We start from the raw sequence: 22,388 nt of genomic DNA, 5'->3' as shown, positions 1-22,388 counted from the left end.
ACTCATTTCTGTTGTAGACTGTATGGCACTGTTTTCTTGTGCCAAATGTCATGTTGGTTAGTCAAATTGTTAATCTCTCGATTAGAAAACTCTAAACCGTTATCTGTTCTTAATGTCTTTATGCCTCTGCACAAGTGTTTCTTGCTCAGTTTAAAGAAATTTCTCAGACTGCTTCTGATTTATTCTTGATGAAGTACACCATTTTCCAGTGGGTATAGCCTTCTTTCAACATCAAGAAATATTCTACACCACCCTTGGAGTCTTCTTGCATTTTACCACATAAATCTGCATATACGGGCTCACCTACTTGTTTTGATTTTGTATTACTGGATAACAATAATAATAATAATAATAATATTAATAATAATAATTTTATTGTCGTTCAGCTTATTACAGCAATAGACAAAGTCAAGAGCATATATTTCTACATAAACTGCTATATCGATGTAAATTGGTTTACATAAAATAGGTACAAGTTAGAATACAGTATTTTCATCTTCAAAGAATTCATCAATGGTGTAAACGGATTGTTCACTAGTAGCTTGTATAATTTAGCTTTAAAGATATTTACAGGCAGTTCTTTAAAGTCAGCACTTAGTCTATTAAACATCCTAGTCCAAGAACTAGGTAAGAGTTATGCGATTTTGATAATCTATGATATGGTACGTCTACAGATGTTCTGTTTCTAGTATTATGGCTATGAATATCACTTCTCAACACAAAATTAGATACATTGTTTCTAATGTACATTAAAACATTGTAGATGAATAAGTTTACTACTGTAAGACACTGCAATTTAATAAACAGAGGTTTACAATGTTCTGTTTTATCAGAATCCGTTATTATTCTTATTACTTTCTTCTGTAAAAGTAAAATGTCATTTACATGACAGCTACTACCCCACAGTAAAATTCCATAAGAGATGATGCTTTGGAAGAAGGCAAAATATGCTCATTTCACATAGTCATTGGGAACATGTCTTTTTAAATTTCGAATTAGATAAATAACTCTTGAAAGCCTAGGCAATATATTTTTAATGTTTGGTTCCCACGTCAATTTTTTGCAATAGTAACACCTAAAAATTTAACAGTTTCTAATTCCTGGTAGTTAGGAATCTCTTTGAGGCTAAAGTAAGGTGTCTGGGTGTTGCTTTGATTTAGTAAGAAGCCATTAGCTTTGAACCATAATGAGGACTGAGCAAGGGTATTTTCGGTCAGTGTTTTCAGTGTACCTAGATCAGAGTTTTTATGTAGAAAAGTTGTGTCATCAACATACAATATTGTATGAGAATTTATGAATAAGGGCAGATCATTAATCATTAGTATAAACAGTAAAGGTCCAAGCACCAACCCTTGAGGCACTCCGTACCTAACATTAAACAAATTTGATTTCTCCCTACCAATGCACACAACTTGTTGACTGTTCTCTAGAAAAGACCTGAACATATTTATACTGTTGTCATCAAAACCATAGTAAACTAGCTTATTCAGCACAGTGTCATGCTCTACACAGTCAAAGGCTCTGCTCAGGTCACAAAATGTTGCCTGGGCATAGTCCCTAGCCTCGAACACATCTAGGACTAATTTTACGAGGGAGTCCATTGCATCCATTGTGGATTTACCTTTCCTACATCCAAACTGTTTATCACTAATTATATTTAGTTTACCCAAGTAGGCACTAACATGCTCATACATAATCGTTTCTAAATTTTTTGAGAAAACTGGGGTTATGGATATAGGTCTGTAACTAGCGGGACAGTTCTTTTCCCCTTTTTTGTATATGGGCACAACTCTAGAAATTTTTAGTATGTTGGGGAACTTGCTTTCAACTAGGCATTTGTTAACACAAAAGGTTAAAGGATAAATCACACAATCAATAACATCTTTCAACAAATTACATGACATATCATAGTAATCAACACTAACTGAAAGTTTGAAATTTTTCACTATTTTTAGGATATTATTTGGGCTCACTTCTGTGAAAGTGAAGGTGCTTGGGGGAAGCTTTTCAAAGCAGCTGTCCATAATACTAAGTGCATTTTCAGGTGGTTTGATTATTGAACGACTCTTGTCTTCAATGGACTGAATGCAATATTTATTAAATTCTTCTGGGGTAATGGCAATTTCCTCTTTGTGTTTAGTGTGAGCAATGGAGTTTATTACACAAATACAGCAGATTGCCCCCAGCTTGCCTATACGGAACATTGGACATGTTCCTCTCCCCATTTGTATGCTTGTCAGTGCACATCTGATTATGGTGATCTGCAGGGTTAGCATCCTCCATCCTGAAGCAGCGTAGAATCTCCGTGGCATAAGCCTCTTGATGCAGAAAAACAGAACCATGTGCTAATTGTTCTGCTTGCAGGTCGAAGTAGGTACCCAATTTTCTGAATGTGATGTCAGATTCTCCTCCTAGTCCACTTAATAAAAAGTTGCTGGTAGCAGGATCTTTATCAGCTACCAGACCATCACCCACAAGTACTGCCAAGATTAATGGATTATCTGTATCCCACTTGGTGAATACTTTGAGGCCATACAAGCTTTGATTTAGTTTACACACATGCTCAGTCCCTTCTTCAGAATCTTTTGATCGATTCATATAAATGTTTTCTGCGAAATTTCCATAAAGAAAAGCAGTTCAGGCATTAAATTGTTCAAGATACATGTTTCTCGATGTACAATGGATAACACTATCCGAAATGAGTCAAATAAAGTCACTGGACTGTAGGTTTCCAGATAATCTATACCCACAGCTTGCTTGAAACCTCTAGCCACAAATCTAGCTTTGAAATGTGGAGCAGCATCACTGTTAGAATATTTCATGTTGCACACACAACAGTTATCAGTGACTTGGTGATATGCAGGTAGCTCCATTAATGTCCAGGTTTAGTTAACTTCCAAGGAACTGATTTCATCACTCATTGCATCTTTCCATTTTTCTGCCTCATCGCATGTAGTTGCTTCGTCATATGTTTCTGCTTCAACAGTATCTAAAACAGATACATGAATCTCATATCTTGCTGGCAGTCTTAATGATCTGCGATTTGTAACTGATATTTCCTGTCAGATTGAACAGCTTCATCTGCTACTGCTTGTTGTTCACTGATAAACTCAGAATGTGCATCATTGCCTCTCTCTTCATACACTTCTGTAGAATCCTGCATCACATTTATACTCTGAAGTTTGTCTTCAGCAGATGATAACTTATTTTCAGGCAGGAAAAAGTTTACTGCTCTTGGTGTTGATGTTCCATGTGTGCTGCAGTTTTCTTTAAAGAGTCTTCCCGTAAAAGTAACATCTGTGTGGAGTTTTACGTGTCACCAATCTGGAAACCACACATGATAATCTTTGGTGTTTTGGCTGTAAGCAACAAAATACACCTAAAATACCCCTTATCAGCCTTTGCATTCCATTTCTGCCTCTTCTCTTTAGGAACATGAGCATAAACTTCTTCACCAAAAGTTCTGAGGATCGATAAGCTTGGTTTTCTCCCTAGTGACAGCTTACATGGCATAACTCTGCTTCCTTTACTTGTTCCAGTCTAGTTGAGTGTGAATACTGCATAATTCACAGCTTCTGCCCACGTTTCAGTTGGCAGTCCACTTGCATACATGCTAGTCCTTGCTAACTGCACAAAAGTTCTGTTTTCCCTTTCAGTAACTCATTTCTGTTGTAGACTGTATGGCACTGTTTTCTTGTGCCAAATGTCATATTGGTTAGTCAAATTGTTAATCTCTCGATTAGAAAACTCTAAACCGTTATCTGTTCTTAATGTCTTTATGCCTCTGCACAAGTGTTTCTTGCTCAGTTTAAAGAAATTTCTCAGACTGCTTCTGATTTATTCTTGATGAAGTACACCATTTTCCAGTGGGTATAGCCTTCTTTCAACATCAAGAAATATTCTACACCACCCTTGGAGTCTTCTTGCATTTTACCACATAAATCTGCATATACGGGCTCACCTACTTGTTTTGATTTTGTATTACTGGATAACAATAATAATAATAATAATAATATTAATAATAATAATTTTATTGTCGTTCAGCTTATTACAGCAATAGACAAAGTCAAGAGCATATATTTCTACATAAACTGCTATATCGATGTAAATTGGTTTACATAAAATAGGTACAAGTTAGAATACAGTATTTTCATCTTCAAAGAATTCATCAATGGTGTAAACGGATTGTTCACTAGTAGCTTGTATAATTTAGCTTTAAAGATATTTACAGGCAGTTCTTTAAAGTCAGCACTTAGTCTATTAAACATCCTAGTCCAAGAACTAGGTAAGAGTTATGCGATTTTGATAATCTATGATATGGTACGTCTACAGATGTTCTGTTTCTAGTATTATGGCTATGAATATCACTTCTCAACACAAAATTAGATACATTGTTTCTAATGTACATTAAAACATTGTAGATGAATAAGTTTACTACTGTAAGACACTGCAATTTAATAAACAGAGGTTTACAATGTTCTGTTTTATCAGAATCCGTTATTATTCTTATTACTTTCTTCTGTAAAAGTAAAATGTCATTTACATGACAGCTACTACCCCACAGTAAAATTCCATAAGAGATGATGCTTTGGAAGAAGGCAAAATATGCTCATCTCACATAGTCATTGGGAACATGTCTTTTTAAATTTCGAATTAGATAAATAACTCTTGAAAGCCTAGGCAATATATTTTTAATGTTTGGTTCCCACGTCAATTTTTTGCAATAGTAACACCTAAAAATTTAACAGTTTCTAATTCCTGGTAGTTAGGAATCTCTTTGAGGCTAAAGTAAGGTGTCTGGGTGTTGCTTTGATTTAGTAAGAAGCCATTAGCTTTGAACCATAATGAGGACTGAGCAAGGGTATTTTCGGTCAGTGTTTTCAGTGTACCTAGATCAGAGTTTTTATGTAGAAAAGTTGTGTCATCAACATACAATATTGTATGAGAATTTATGAATAAGGGCAGATCATTAATCATTAGTATAAACAGTAAAGGTCCAAGCACCAACCCTTGAGGCACTCCGTACCTAACATTAAACAAATTTGATTTCTCCCTACCAATGCACACAACTTGTTGACTGTTCTCTAGAAAAGACCTGAACATATTTATACTGTTGTCATCAAAACCATAGTAAACTAGCTTATTCAGCACAGTGTCATGCTCTACACAGTCAAAGGCTCTGCTCAGGTCACAAAATGTTGCCTGGGCATAGTCCCTAGCCTCGAACACATCTAGGACTAATTTTACGAGGGAGTCCATTGCATCCATTGTGGATTTACCTTTCCTACATCCAAACTGTTTATCACTAATTATATTTAGTTTACCCAAGTAGGCACTAACATGCTCATACATAATCGTTTCTAAATTTTTTGAGAAAACTGGGGTTATGGATATAGGTCTGTAACTAGCGGGACAGTTCTTTTCCCCTTTTTTGTATATGGGCACAACTCTAGAAATTTTTAGTATGTTGGGGAACTTGCTTTCAACTAGGCATTTGTTAACACAAAAGGTTAAAGGATAAATCACACAATCAATAACATCTTTCAACAAATTACATGACATATCATAGTAATCAACACTAACTGAAAGTTTGAAATTTTTCACTATTTTTAGGATATTATTTGGGCTCACTTCTGTGAAAGTGAAGGTGCTTGGGGGAAGCTTTTCAAAGCAGCTGTCCATAATACTAAGTGCATTTTCAGGTGGTTTGATTATTGAATGACTCTTGTCTTCAATGGACTGAATGCAATACTTATTAAATTCTTCTGGGGTAATGGCAATTTCCTCTTTGTGTTTAGTGTGAGCAATGGAGTTTATTACACTCCAGGCCTTCTTGCATTTATTGTTAGATGTTTCAGTGTTTACTATGTTATGCAGTTTCTTTGCTTCATTTATTGCCTTCCTATACTTGCATTTAGCTTTAGCATACAGGTCTTTATACAGTTCTGATTTACTGGTTTTGTACAGACTAGAATACAGCATAACAGTATTTTTCAGTTGCCCTAACTGTGGAGTATACCATTCCTTCGTTTTCCTTTTCTTGTAATTACTACTAATATTCACTGTACATTTTTTCAGAGGGATGTTATTTTCAAATACATTTAAAAAGATGGAGAAAAACTTTGTGAATACAATATCAGCAGAAAAGTGTTGAAGCCTAATAAAACATGTATCCCAACTGAAATAAGTGAGGGCATGTCTAAACCTATCCATCCTCTCTCTGCTCACTGGTCTAGTAATCACAGTTTTAGATTCTGGTTTGGTGCAGTCTGAAGTTACATTATTAAGACTAAGATATACTGCATCATGGTCTGAGAAAGGGAAACTAATTACATCAGTGGACATACAAGTTCTCATAATATTTGTAAATACACTCCTGGAAATTGAAATAAGAACACCGTGAATTCATTGTCCCAGGAAGGGGAAACTTTATTGACACATTCCTGGGGTCAGATACATCACATGATCACACTAACAGAACCACAGGCACATAGACACAGGCAACAGAGCATGCACAATGTCGGCACTAGTACAGTGTATATCCACCTTTCGCAGCAATGCAGGCTGCTATTCTCCCATGGAGACGATCGTAGAGATGCTGGATGTAGTCCTGTGGAACGGCTTGCCATGCCATTTCCACCTGGCGCCTCAGTTGGACCAGTGTTCGTGCTGGACGTGCAGACCGCGTGAGACGACGCTTCATCCAGTCCCAAACATGCTCAATGGGGGACAGATCCGGAGATCTTGCTGGCCAGGGTAGTTGACTTACACCTTCTAGAGCACGTTGGGTGGCACGGGATACATGCGGACGTGCATTGTCCTGTTGGAACAGCAAGTTCCCTTGCCGGTCTAGGAATGGTGGAACGATGGGTTCGATGAAGGTTTGGATGTACCGTGCACTATTTAGTGTCCCCTTGACGATCACCAGTGGTGTACGGCCAGTGTAGGAGATCGCTCCCCACACCATGATGCCGGGTGTTGGCCCTGTGTGCCTCGGTCGTATGCAGTCCTGATTGTGGCGCTCACCTCCACGGCGCCAAACACGCATACGACCATCATTGGCACCAAGGCAGAAGCGACTCTCATCGCTGAAGACGACACGTCTCCATTCGTCCCTCCATTCACGCCTGTCGCGACACCACTAGAGGCGGGCTGCACGATGTTGGGGCGTGAGCGGAAGACGGCCTAACGGTGTGCGGGACCGTAGCCCAGCTTCATGGAGACGGTTGCGAATGGTCCTCGCCGATACCCCAGGAGCAACAGTGTCCCTAATTTGCTGGGAAGTGGCGGTGCAGTCCCCTACGGCACTGCGTAGGATCCTACGGTCTTGGCGTGCATCCGTGCGTCGCTGCGGTCCAGTCCCAGGTCGACGGGCACGTGCACCTTCCGCCGACCACTGGCGACAACATCAATGTACTGTGGAGACCTCACGCCCCACGTGTTGAGCAATTCGGCGGTACGTCCACCCGGCCTCCCGCATGCCCACTATAAGCCCTCGCTCAAAGTCCGTCAACTGCACATACGGTTCACGTTCACGCTGTAGCGGCATGCTACCAGTGTTAAAGATTGCGATGGAGCTCCGTATGCCACGGCAAACTGGCTGACACTGATGGCTGCGGTGCACAAATGCTGCGCAGCTAGCGCCATTCGACGGCCAACACCGCGGTTCCTGGTGTGTCCGCTGTGCCATGCGTGTGATCATTGCTTGTACAGCCCTCTCGCAGTGTCCGGAGGAAGTATGGTGGGTCTGACACACCGGTGTCAATGTGTTCTTTTTTCCATTTCCAGGAGTGTATATTGTCTAGACAGGATGAGCCTCTGGTAGGTTTGCAATTAACATAGTACAGGTTAAATTGTCGAAGCACATTGTTGAGCTCTGTCACAGTTTTTCTGTCCTTCAGGACATCAAAACTTGAATTGATATCCCCTCCAATGACAACATTGTATTTTTTCCATTTCGGTATACACATGTACATTAAGAGTTCCTCAAGTTTCTCCAGAAAGATATGGGGGTCACCACTAGGTGGCCTGTACACTACTACTACCATTAGCTTAAGGCTCTCAATTACTAGACCTGACATTTCAAAATGCATTTCATCACAAAGGGTATTGAGATCTATCCTGCCACAGTTTGGTGCAAGAGGTGTTTTTGCATATATTGCTACCCCACCACGTAAGTGCTGTTTTCTGCAATAGCAACTAAGTAGTGTGTAATCATCCAATACTTTGTACCCAAGCTCATCCTCTTTACACCAATGTTCACTTAAACATAGAATATCTATCACGTTCTCATTTGAAAATTCGTTGACAATTAAGTTTTTATCTGCCATGCCCTGAATATTGAGGTAGCATATTTTAAACTCTACTTTAGGCATTTCTTTTTTTGCATATTCTCTTAGTTGACATGACCTACTGTTACTGCATGATAGATGACCAGGTTGTGTCCTTATGTTACTAGAACACCCAACCTGGTCTATGCATACAAGTTTTTTGTCATCTCAGTTGAAACATAATCCAAACACATTACTGGTCTTTTTTCCTTCTCTAGCTTATCCAATACTATTCTGATAATTGTATCACTTAAAACACGTTTACCTAGATAACTGAAATGTTGACCATGCTTGGTATGCCATTCTCTGCTACAACTACTGGTGTTAATTAAGGAAACATTCTTAAAGTGCTTACAGATAGCTTTCTACTCCTTGTTTGTCTGCTCCACTTTCTTATTCACACATGACCACTGGGCCAAATCATGTCGATGTGGCACATTAGCAACAATCACGTTGGTGTGGGTTAACATTCCGAGAGTCTTCTTCAGTGTCGAAGTAGGAATCTTCCTTCCGTTTCTGCTGACGTTGTTTGCTCCGGCCATTACCACTACAAAGTCTCTGTCCGCGAGGACTGTGCTTTCTTTCTTGATTGATGTTGAAACATCGCATAAACCAGCTCCTGATTTAACGGTACCTTCTATTTCAAACTCGTTAATCACACGAGGTCTGCTTTCTGTTAACATAGCTGCTAATCCTCTGGCATAACTGTCTGAATAAATCTTGATTTTTACGTTTTTTCTTATACCTTACTTGGCTGTTCTCTAAGTTTTGAGAGTCCTGCACCACCTTATCAGATGAGTTTGCTGATACAGTTTCTATGTCATCTGTGTTTTGAAGCGAATTATATTTGTTATTTAATGGTAACACAAAGTCCTGCCTATGTTTATTGTTAATATGTTTGTAAGCGGTCCCCTTCGATTTTACAGTTACCCATGTGCTGCTAGGCCTGTTGTGAGCCGTTTTAGTCATAGCTTCACTTTCTGGCAATCCTTCCATAGGTTTGGGGATATTAAGACATACCTGATGACCACCCTCTTCCAATTTAAGCTTGAGTCTTCTGTTTTCATCACTCGTAGCTCAGCAATAATTAACAACAGATCATTTTCGGAGGATGAAGCACCGATTTTCACATCTTTGGTTTTTGTTTTACCACGCCATTGTTCCGACTTGTGTGGATTTAATTCATATTTCTTGTACAGTTTTTTTAATTCGTCCTGTAAGAGTCCAATAATTGTAATGTATGATAGGTTTTCCTTTTTGATACTGTTGGTCTTCCTTGCTGCATCACACGTACACGTTTCTTGATCATTAAGGGATGCAGCCTTTTGTTTACAATCCGCACAGTTCCACATAGTCACACAATTATCGTCGCTTCTCAGGGAAGGATCAACCTTTCTGCAACGAAAATGAAATTTATGGTTACACTGGACACAGACGAAGCCACTTTTAACAGGTTTCGTGCACTTTTTGCAAGATTGACACTGTATAACACTATTTTCGCGAACTTCTATATTCAATACTTCTGCAACTGACGCCATCTTGTGATAGATAGAAATGGCAGTTTACATATTTTACCAATAATGCAGTCCTCACACTGAAACTTCTGATCGTGAAAATGTATGTTGGCACTTGAAAAAACTTGTTTAACTTGCACGACATTCTGATGGGGCATTCTCTTGTGCCACAAAGGAAGAGGTTCACAAGCAGCAACATTTGCACAACACTCACTATTTGACACAACCTTAAATTTCATTTTAAACAGTTTATCATTTCTCTCTCCCACAGCAACAACACTATCATTCTCTGAAAATTTACACATTCTGTTTTCAAACTGATGTGCCATACCTTTATCAAGGGCTGCTCCCAAATAAAACATATTATAGGTTACTTCTGAAATGTCCAAAACATTGCTGATGGCTTCTCCTTCCACTCATTTCCAGTGTAGGCCAGAATATTAATGTCTCCAGATCTAAGAGCAGGAATGTATTTTCCATCACCAATATGAACAGGTCTTGCCTCCAGAATTTCTGTATAGGTGGTGAACCAAGAATAGTAATTGGACATAGGCTTCTCCAGTTGAATCTGAATCAGTTGCCCCGAACAATGCTTTTAGAATGGGAGCTTCTCAGTTGGGTGAGGATTGGTTTGCAGTTGTAGATTTTCACTTTTTACATTCATAGATCAACTGACCTAGCTTGTGGCAATAGTGACAAGTGCCTGTTTTGCAAAATGCTTATGATTTTACCGCCATTTTTATTAGAGCTGTTGCTGCTACTTATGCTGAGCATTCACCTTCATCACTTATATTCATTCTGTCTTCTTCAGTGGCAAGTCTGGAGATCAGTTTCTAAGTGTTCATTCACTTGCCTGCACAGATTCCTATTCACTGGCAAAGCATTTGTATGCTGCTGGCAGAGTAATCAGAATTTTCACAGCACTCATCTGCTCAGATATTTGCTCACATAGAATCTGCAAGCAATGTGTAAGATCTTCAATTCTAGAAATATGTGTCACTATATCATTGGTCAGTTAACTTTTCCAAACTATACCAAAGTTGCAGTAACATGTAAACACTGGTTCCAGATTTTTGTTCATAAATAGATACTAGCTTGTCCCACATTTGTTTCAATGACTTGCAGTTCATAATAGGGAGCATAGTTTTTTCTTCAACTAACATGGCAATAATTTGTTCAGCTGTTGTGTCACACTTTGTCCAGGCAGCAACCAGCTTGATGTGTAGCAGCATTAATGGATGTCTCTTCTGACAGTTTATATGAATCATCGACAACAGTCCAAGTGAAGCGGGAATGTGTTGTATCTCTGCTTACAGTCGCTCACGTGCAGTGAACTGGCTTTATCACCGCGCCCACGCACTATGCTCAAGGGAGAGGCTTGTGGGAATAAACGACTAGAGCGGTTTCGGGACAGGACACACTTATTTTTCCTACCGTTACAATAAATGACACTTAACATTCTTCGCTAATGTCCGTCTATACGGGTGCATTGCACTGGCGGCACGGCTTGATCACCGATCCCGGAGGGTGTACACTCCAGTGATGAGCCGTGGCGCGACCGCGTGGATCGAGCAAGACAAAAGGCCGCATCACTGAATGTTCTGTTCCTGGTGCGACCGGAGGCGCCATAACGTCCACGAAGGAGTGAAAGACAATTTAACGGAGACTGCGTTTACGATCATGCGTACGCATTTACGGCAGAGTCACGTTGACTCGACGCACGTGGTCCGCGGCGGAAGAACTGGGGAGACGTGTGTCGTGTCGCGTCACGTCGACTAGCTTGCACTGGCCGCCTGCTTTTGTCCCTGTGCGGTCCGGTGTGCGACGCACCGTTGCCGAAATTCTGCGTAACGGTACAGCTGCCCCTACTTGTGTCGGCAGTGCCGTAGTTCAGCCCTTCGTGTGTTGGACGGTGCTGCCGCCACACAAGCATTGTGTGATTTTAACACTATGCATACCTGAAACTTCCAGGCAGTCTAATTAGTGACATCTTTGAGTTTATTTATGTGGGTGATCTCACCTTCCATCTTGAGGTTAAGTTATATTTCTCCTTGTGTATGGCCAGAAAACTAACCTCACATGCCACGATCATATTTGAATTATCATTTTGAGTCCAGTATGAACTTTTCACAAAAATATTACTTGTCTTGCATTCCTGGGCCCATAACCTATTGGAGCTGATTCTTTCTTGATTAACAAATAATACATAGGATTTGAACAAATAATACAAAGGATTTGATTAACTTGTATTTTATTTTGCAACACACACAACACATTGGAAGTAGACTGAATACTTGTGATAGGATAAACAAGGATACTGGGCTGTAAAGGAAACACACACAGTAAACAGTTATGATAAACAAAGAAAATAAATGTAGCACCCCTAAATGTATTTTAAAAAATGTCCTTTTTATTCATTTAAACAGATTCAAAGGGCAATGGCAAGCTGAAAGTGCTGATTGACAAAGGAAACAAACCTGTTGTTCATTGTGCAGGATCACAAGAATATGGCTTCATCACAGGTGCATATTTAATATTTACATCCATCAAATCTAGCAATTATTGCAATGAGATGAATATTGATACGTCTAAGTACTGATTATGGATTTGTGTGATTTACAGAGCATTGTATCAGCATTATGGCTGACACCAGTCACAGTCAAACAAATACAAGGAATAAATTACATGATGGGTAGAAGATAAAAACATATTTTGGTTTTGGTCCACTATACGATACCAGATATTTTGGATATAATCAGTTTCCTCATGCACCTTTACAGCCATTTGAGCTTGACTGTTCAGCAGCAGAAATGGGCCACAAGACTCCAAAGCTTTCCTTTACTACATCCAATTATAATTTTTGTGATACTATGATACAGAATTAGTGACAAATAATTCCATAAATGATGAAATACAAATGAAATGTTGAGTTCATATTCTCATGGATTAATACAGTAAAGCCAAAGACGCAATTAAAGAACACAAATTAATATATATTGTGACAGAACACTTAACCCAAAATTTACATATGTGTAAAAAGTTATTGCCTTTAGATAGTTTATAGCTCACTGAAAAGCCTGAAGGATGATCAACTTAACAGTTTTGACATAAGACAAAATGGGTTGTATTTGAGTTAAAATCAAACCACTAAATATGAAATTCACCCCAGGAAATCTGGGGAAAAACACAGAAATTTTTTTCATCCTGGAAAAACCTAGGAATTTTTTATAATTCTGGGATTTTTTTTAGTTAAATTTTTGTAATTTTAACTGCTAAGAACTGATACTCTAACAAAGATTTTCACTTTAGCCTGCAGCTGCAGGATAATGCTGCAGCAATAAAATATGAACATGAGAACAACACCAAAATAAAACTTTAGTTGCAAGGGAAATGTGTCATTTACAACAACAAAACACAGTGCACACAACCATCTGCCAACAGCAAAATGAGTCAAAGGCTTTCCGGCCAAGACTATGCAATACTTCATAACAACAAATTGCTTTCTGTGAGCGTGACATCACCACTGTTTACATTTCTAACAGGCTGAGGGAAAATATTGTGAATGATATTTTGAAAAGCTTTACTTTCAAAGTAAATTTTCTTTTACACAAGATGAATTATGTTACATGTGAGAATATGTGATGAATTTCTTAAACCACAGAATGTTTGACTCTCATTCAAAACTTAAGGCTTTGAGAATGAGGCACTCATAAAACTTGCAGGCTCAAAAGACCAGCCATTTGTGTCATTATTTAAAATTTTACTGGCTCATTTGTGTCTGATATATCTTAAAGGGTAACACACAAGAAAAAAACAATATTGTATGTGAAAATTAAGCTTTCCTTGTAGCTATACTGTTATGTATATTAATTTAAATCATTAACTTTTCCTATTTGTGTGTTTGGAGTGCTTAACAGTGCTGCTGCTGTTGTCTGACTACATCACATGTCCTTTGCTCTGAATATCTGCTGTCATTGACATGAGCCATGATTGTCTGACAAAAGTGCATTGCACACCACAATCTTGATTTCAGTGCTTCAGTCCTTTGGAAGCTACTGTGCTGTATTTGTTGGAATTTGTATCTATACTTTTGTAATTTGAAAATATACATTTTACGTAGTGCTGCTCATCATAGATCTACCCAAAACACATGGCTTTTTCGCTGGGTTTTGTTTTCTATAATGCTGGGAAATTCTACAATAGTGTATAAAATCTTTGCCATTCAAAGGATTGATAAGTTTTCCAGCTCTGAGGGAAAGTATATTGTCACTTCACATGGAAAAAATGTACTTTCCCTGGGAAAAGTATATTTTTAACCAGGAACTCCAGGAGTTTTTTTTTTTTTCATTCCATGTATACCCCCATCTATGATTTATATGGTTTGTTAAACCAATTACTTTTATGTTTCTGTGGGAAAATACCTTCACAACAGTGAAAAGCCTCTAGTCAGTAGTCATCAAAACATACAGCACAAAACAAAGAGTAATGCAACTATGTTCGGGTACAAAATATTGTGATACGGTTGCCACCACTGTGTGTCCTGAGAATGTGAAAGTAAATGAAGATGGATATGGTGGTGAACATACAGAAGACAGCCAAGGAGAAACCTGTGCCAACCCAACATTTTGAGACTTCTGTGTGTCAGATGAGCCATACTTTTGTCTCAAGAGGACCACAGCAATCTTGTCCATAATTAAAATTTGTTGAAGTGATAGGCTGTGACTCTTTAGCTTCATGATTAAAAGGATGGAATCTTCTTCACAATACAAAAGTGAGTGTTGATTGCAACTGTCATGCCACTTTTTCAAGGAATATGACATGATTTTCTGTGATGATACTGAGCCAATTAATGGAGGATCTTCACTGTGATTCCAGTGTAAATGTGTGGCACTTGCTCACAGATTCCAGCAAAATTAATCTAAAAGCAATATTCCACAGTGTGAACAAATTTCCATTATTCAGATTGCTCTTCCAGTTATTCTAAAGATGACATGTGAGAACTTTAAACAGCTACTCACAGTTTCCAAGCATGATAAATACAAATGGCATATATGTTGAGATATGACGTGTGTGAGAAAAGAAATCAGACTGATTTTTATCTAGCAAAGTTTTTGTTTTATCTTTTTTCGAACAACAATATTGTCCACTTAAAGTAGTTCCCTTTGGCAGCTGTATATGACAGAGTCATTGTTCCCAGTCTGGGTAGCAGCACTGAAAGACTTCAACTGTTAGGCCCTTTAAACATGTTGGTCACATTCTTCTGAGTGTTCTCCAGAGTCCCAAAATGATATCCTTTTATGACAGTTTTCATTTACAGGAAAACAAAACAAGTTGCAAGGACTCGGATCAGGTGAACAGAGGGGCTGTGTAATAACAGGAAAGCCTTTTGAAGTCAAAAATTCCATGATGGAAGTTTCCATGTTTCATGGGGCATTGTCATGATGCAGCATCCACTTGTCTGCAATGTCCAGCCTCACTTGATTCACCGTTTCCCTGAGCTTTTTCAGGACATCTGTGTAAAACACTTTGTTGGTATTCTTAAATGTTGGTCTGATCTTACGGGATCACACACGTTTGACATTTTTGTAAGTTTTTGAAGTTGAAGGTCTCCTTGAGTGTGGTTCATTTTCATTGCGTTCACAGCCTTACAAAAATGATTTGTGCCAGCAAAAAACTTGTGCTCTTGATAATGAATCTTCCCCATAGGCCTGTTTTACATTTTCAAATGTCACACACACAGACTTCCCCAAGTTTAACACAAAATCTGATGGCATAAAATTGCTCTAAATACAGCTGTTTCATTTTTGTAACACACAACAAAAATACAGCTGCACTGGTAGTGCTTTCAAAAATCATCTGGAGGCTGTACCAAGCTGAAACTTGGACTGAACTTCTGAAAGGGATAAACACAATGACGCAGCATTGCAGATTGCTCACTGTGCTATCAGTCTCATTAATTTTCTCACAAACCTTGTATTAAGGTAACTGCATTTCTCAACATACAGCTGAGATAGACAAAGGCTGTTGCTTTCTATGCAAATGGGACAAAAAGGCCTCCTATAATGAATTACAACCTGGAAAGAAGAACAATGAATACACCTCTTGATGATCACAAAAATGTATATCTACCTCTGGGTCTCATCAAAAGCTCTGTGAAAGCCATACTGTTGTGAATTCTTTGCTCTCTTCAATAAATTGTTTGCAGATTAATTATAGTGCCCCATGTTGGGTAGCGAGCTGAGAATTCTTTGATCTCTTGCACACAGATTACGAATTGACTGGGTGTGAACACAACTCAGTTATTAAGGAAAAGAAGGGTGTAATGAACCCTCTCACCGTATTTCATAGTCATTTGGTGTATGGTGATGGCAGCAGCAGGTGCTGGGTCAGTACAGCACAACACCAATGGTGAATTGACTTCTCCCCTCAGTTTCCCAGCTTTGCGGTAAGCCTTGTTGTGGGTTGCATGGCCAAAGGTGCAAAATAACAGTGTCAGGAGGTAGATGTATGTGATGGATGGAAGAGCTTCCATGTCCTCTTGCTTCTGCGCTGTGTCACAGACTGTCACTTCACTTTTAAATGCTCTGCTAAGCTCACAGACTCCCCTCAGCGTTGTTCATGGTGGACTAAATTTGCAATGCCATCCAATGACTGATCATTATTTTGTGTGCATGCCTCCCAGAGCAGGGTGAAAATTTTCTGTCTTGCATGGGTTGGTATGTGACTCAGGAATTCCCTTCTTTCTCCCATTTCCTTTGCCATGGCTGTTCCCTGCATTTGTCGCTCATTGTTCCAGTGTCTTTCTGCATTCTTAGGTATTGTGAAACTATCCACACAACACTTCTTTGTATCCACTATCTCTGCATGAGGCATAATGAGTCTTGTGTTTATGCTTTGTCCAAGAAACTGCTGGCATTCATGACTTGTAAGTCTTACTGGTCAGAAAATATTTTTTTAAACCAGGTTAACTTCTTTTGTGGTTCCTTAGTTGCACGTGGCTCACTGTGAAATTCATGATATTTTGTATCTACATTCCACACCAGTGCCCGTGGTGATGCTTGAGTTCTCAACACATTCTTATTTTTTAAGGACAGTAAAAATGGCTGCTGCCAGCCAGAAGTTTCACAACCCTACAGGTGTGCATTATTGATGCTTTCATGTCTGTGCTTTATCTTAGTGCCTGCAGGGGCCCACAGTTATGTGCATGCTTCTCATTGTCTGCAAGGCTCTTCACAAACTGTCCATTCTTAAGCAAGGTGAGGGCCTCCTCCAGCCTACCCCTTGCATGTTTGCAGAAAGTGTCTCTGGCACTCGCTCAATGAAGCTTCCCCTCTTGTCCTGGACTGTGATTCTGTGTCAACAAAAGCGGTCACCAATGGAAGTATTACAATGCACAAAAATTCATGTAGATCCATGTACTTGCAAGAGAAGTTCAATGATACTTGGGATCACCGAAGAAAAAGTAAAGGAAGGAATATTTGTAGACCACAACTCAGGTAATTAATGTCTGATAAACATTTCACGCAGTTGTTGAGTGATGAAAGAAAGGCATAGCTGACTTTCACAAGAGCCTGCAGTAACTTTTTAGGTACCATTCAGCAGAGAACTATAATGATGTACAAGAACTACCTTTCATGATGTAACATGTTACTTAAAATACATTTCTTCAGTGATCATTTGGACTTCTTCCCAAAAAACCTTGGCACCACTGGTGATGAATATGGAGGTCAGTTCCAGCATGACATTCCACAAATGAAAATGCATTATCAAGTCTGTGTTGAGATCTTTAGTGGGTGAAGCATAAAGAAAAAATGGACAGGGTACCTTCCATACTTGCCCTACCCACCATCACTTTCATGTTGCCTTGTTTAGTATCTTGTTAGTATTAGTCTGCAGACAGCAAATATTTTTAAAAAATGAAGTTGTAAATTACACCTGTTGTGGAAACACAAAACACCCATCATCGGATCAAGGAAAATACAGCATCTAAAGGGAAAAGATGTCCAAATTAAATTAGAAAAAAGTATTTGAACTGACAGCAAATGTATGTTCAATAAGAGATCACACAAATGCTATATACTGTTAAACAGGTTTGCTTCAGTAGAAGAGCAAAGAGTTGGAGAAGTATGAGGTGTCAAGCTTGCTGGTTTGTAGATAACCACAAATGCACTCAGAAGTGAATCCAAGATTCAGTGTGAGGGGGAGGAGGGGGTATATAGTTTGTTACTGCCTCCCCACCCCCTCCCCCTTTTCAAATAGAACATCGCCCTCACTAGTAACATCCCACAGCTGTCTATGATTTTAATAACAATAAAATCTATTAATGTGGTAATAATAAGAATTTGTATAAAACAGTGCATGGTACATCATTTTAGGATAACTTCCAAGACTTCACTTCAGATAAATACAGTATTGGTCCAAAAAAATTGGAAAGGACTTCTGTCATGAAATTAAAATTAGAACCAGTATAGTAACAAACTATCCATATTTTGACATCATTATAATTTACACAATATAAAATCAGTGTTCACTCACTGCTATCAGTGTTTTGCTTAGCATTTCCCCCACTTACATCCTTACACAACCAAACTCTGTGGATCTGTCATCACAGCTATAGTACTACTTCTTTTGGTTGTTTCCGCCCACATTCTGCAAAAGTCAGACTGCCTTTTGTTTATTTGGGCAGTGTTCTCTTTTCTGTCTTGTCTGGCTTGACCTCTTATGATTTGCCAGTTCTACCAGTGGACTGTTGAATTTTGTCGTTGACAGCAGGTATGGTCAGTTTGCAAGCCCATCCACATGGACAGCCCGTATGCAAGCAACTGAAAAGTATCCAGTGTTGAACATAACTTGCAATTTCCAGAATACCTTACAATTTTTGAGACTCTGTTTTCATTCTCCTTTATTCTCTGAAGAGTATCAAAGAAATTTAGAAATCATTGTATATCAAAATATAATATAGCATCTACTGCAACTTTTTTTTCATCTTCAGATAGGTGTGTGGGAGCTTATTACTTGTTGCACAGAATGCTTTTTATATTTCCTGACATTTAGATAGTGGTAACATTATTATAAAAGTGGTTTTTCAATTTGCTTAGTCTCTTAGGCATAGTCTCTTCACCATATCTCTCACATAAAAAAAATGTGATTTAAAAAACTTTTTGATGTTGAATGACGTAAACAAGTGTAAGAGGCTAATGCTTATACTGTAGAGGTGCTGAGTATGTTTCTTTTCATTGGTAACTAGATTTCATCTATAACATATTCAGTCAGTTATGTACAATCTTACAGGACAGAGAACATGGTGCAAATTATACTACCACCAGCCTGCCTGCCATTGTATTTCTTCCCACTCTTCTTCCAGAGTATTACATGCCCAAATGGGGTCACAGATGTACTGACTTTGGGTGTAAAGAAGTGCTCTTGCGTGTTGTGCCCTTAGCGAGGTGCTCCATATACAGGGTAAGTCAGGAGGAAAGGTACATGCTTTTTGCTTTGAGACATTATAGTTTTAGTGATTCTGAACAAAAAACTTCATATGGACATATGCTCTATTGCAAATGGTTTCTGAGATAGAACATGTTTAATATCACTTTCGTATGTTTTTCTTTAATAACTCAAAAACTGCACACTCCAGCAAAAATGTGTCTTAGTACACAATTAAACTAATTTGCTACAAAAAAAAGGTCCTCTTTATTTTTTGTCTAGGACTAACAGTTTGCACAGAGAGATCACGGGAATATTGAAAATATTGCACGATGTGCGTACACTGGAGCTTAGGTACTTTTTGGAGGCCAGTTTGAGGTAGTTTTCCGACTTGATAGAACAAGCATCCTGTATCAAAATGTCTGTCTCAACTTCCTCTATAGTACTGTGGTAAATTGTAAACAATGACAATGAATAATACAGGAAATAAATAGAAATGTACATTTAAAGTGTTCTATCTTGGAAACCATTCAGAATAGGGCATACGTTCACATCAAGTTTTTTGTTCTGAATCAGTAATGCTATTACCTGTCAAATCACATCCCTTTCCTCCTGACATCCTGTATTTATTTTGTTGTAGACCATTGTGTTGTACTCCATGGAAAGTTCACCTCAACCACCTTCTGTTTAATGTTCATGAGATAAACATTATTGTCCCACCATAGTGCTGGGATTTTGAACCAACTGTAAAAATTATGAGTTAGATATGATAAATATGCTGAAGCACGAAAGAAACTGGTATAGGCATGCATATTCAAATCTAGAGATATGTAAATAGGCAGAATATGGACCTGCAGTTGGCATCGCCTATGTAAAACAACATGTGTATGGCACAGTTGTTACATTGGCTACTGCTGCTACAATGGCAGGTTATCAAGATTTAACTGAGTTTGAATGTGGTGTTGCAGTGCGCATGAGCCTTGGGACATCTCTGAGGTAGTGATGAAGTGGGGACTTTACCATACAACCATTTCACAAGTTTACCGTGAATATCAGGAATCCAGTAAAATATCAAATCTCCTACATCACTGCGGCTGGAAAAAGATAGTATAAGAATGGGACCAAAGATGACTGAAGGGAATCATTCCGTGAGACAGAAGTGCAACCCTTCTGCAAATTGCTGCAGATTTCTATGCTGGGCCATCAACAAATGTCAGTGTGCAAACTATTCAATGAAACATCATCAGTATGGGCTTTCAGAGCTGAAGGCCCACTCGTGTATCCTTGATGACTGCACGACACAACGACACAAAGTTTTACGCCTCACTTAGGCCCGTCAACACCGATGTTGAACTGTTGATAACTGGAAACATGTTGCCTGGTAGGACAAGTCTCATTTCAAATTGTGCAGATGGACATGTACTGGTGTGGAGACAGCCTCATGAGTCTATGAGTCCTGCATGTCCTGCACTCCAAAGGCTCAATGAATTGGAGACCTTGCATGACAGGCACTGCCTCTCCAGTAAACACTGATAAGGTCCTTTTATTGTAGGTTGCTGGAGAAACAAAGGGTAGATAGCAACTGGAAAAAAGTGCATGTCATTCCTATTTTCAAGAAGGCTTATCTGACAGGTTTGCAAACAATAGGCCTATATTGCTGAAGTCAGTCCATTGTTGAATTATCGAAAAAGTTTCATGCTTATTCGTTATGATGCTTTTCAGCAAAAATCTCCACTATAAAAATCTATAAGGGTTCCATAAACAGAATTGTTGTGAAATGTGGCTCACTCTGTTTTTTCTTGAGATCCAGAGTGTCATAGACATACAGAAAAAATCAACAGACATAAAGGTAATTCAGGAGCGCTCCAAGTATGTGTGAGAGGACATCTACTGTTCACAATATACAAAAATAACTGGGATCTCCACTAGGCTGTTTGCAGAAGATGCTGTTGGCTATAAGAAAGTAGCAATGTTAGAAAACTGTAATGAACTGCAGGGACTAGCAGTTGACCTTGAATGTAAATAAATGGAACTTATTGTTTGTATACAGGAGAAGAAATTCACTACTGCACAATTACATTATTGGTGACAAATTGCTGAAAATGGTAACTATCATAAAATACCTAGGAGTATCCAACCAAGATGACATGAAGTGTAATGATCACATAAACAGATAGTAGGAAAAGGAGATGCCAGGCTGATATTCAGTGGAAGAATATCAAGGTAATGTAATTCATCGATGAAAGAAGTGTCTCACAAAATACTTACCAGGTTCAATTAATCGAAGAGATTGACCAGATGCAATGAAGAGTGGTGTATATCATCAGAAGATTGTTAAGTTGGCATGAGAGCATTACAGAGATGCTCTGCTAACTCCAGTGTCAGACAGAGGAGGCTTGTTGTACATCAAGGAGAGGTTTGCCATTGAAATTCTGACAGTGCATGTTCTAGGAACAGTCGGACAACATGTTACTTCCTCACACATGCATCTCATGAAATTATCATAGCTAATAAATGCAAGAAATAAGAGATAATATGGAGATTTACCAAAAATCATCTTCTCATGTGCCATTCATGAATGGAACAGACCTTGTCAAGTGAAGGTGTAAATGTAGATCTGAGGAAAGGAGTATGACCATTTTGACTGGTTCCAGACAAAGTAAGGGCCTCCTCATGTATGGAAGACAATTTTTTTGTTTTGAATACAGAAAACTGCAACCAAAAACTTTTTTAAATAGTTAAATCAAACCATGAATAATCCTGGATAGAATGTAACATTACTATGAGAAGGAAAGTTGCTACTCACCATATAGCAGAGATGCTGAGTTGTAGATAGGCATAACAAAAAGACTCTCACAATAAAGTTTTTGGCCATTAAGGCCTTCATCAATCCTAGACACACATACGCACACACTCACTCATGCAAACACAACTCACACACATGACTGCAGTCTCAGGCAACTGAAACCACACTGCGAGCAGCAGCACCAGTGCATCATGGGAGTAGTGACTGTTTGGGAGTAAGGAGAAGGCTGAGGTGAGGAGGGGGAGGGATAGTATGGTGGGGGTGGCTGACAGTGAAGGGCTGCAGGTCAGACGTGGGCAGGGGAGAGGTGGG

General features: G+C 38.8%; 1 long non-coding RNA gene across 1 annotated transcript; it reads right to left on the bottom strand.

The window, feature by feature from the left end:
* Positions 1-18,341: 18,341 nt before the first annotated feature.
* On the bottom strand, positions 18,342-22,241 carry LOC126482329 (uncharacterized). The gene is made up of 4 exons (XR_007587632.1): positions 22,077-22,241; positions 21,818-21,982; positions 21,539-21,717; positions 18,342-18,666 (listed from the first exon to the last, which is right to left on the bottom strand). It is a non-coding gene; the product is annotated as an uncharacterized LOC126482329 (long non-coding RNA).
* Positions 22,242-22,388: the final 147 nt, after the last annotated feature.

The sequence above is a fragment of the Schistocerca serialis genome, chromosome 5 (assembly GCF_023864345.2).
Source record: "Schistocerca serialis cubense isolate TAMUIC-IGC-003099 chromosome 5, iqSchSeri2.2, whole genome shotgun sequence".
NCBI lineage: Eukaryota > Metazoa > Arthropoda > Insecta > Orthoptera > Acrididae > Schistocerca > Schistocerca serialis.
Note: the sequence above shows the minus strand (reverse complement) of the source record. Positions and strands in the feature narration are given on the sequence as shown.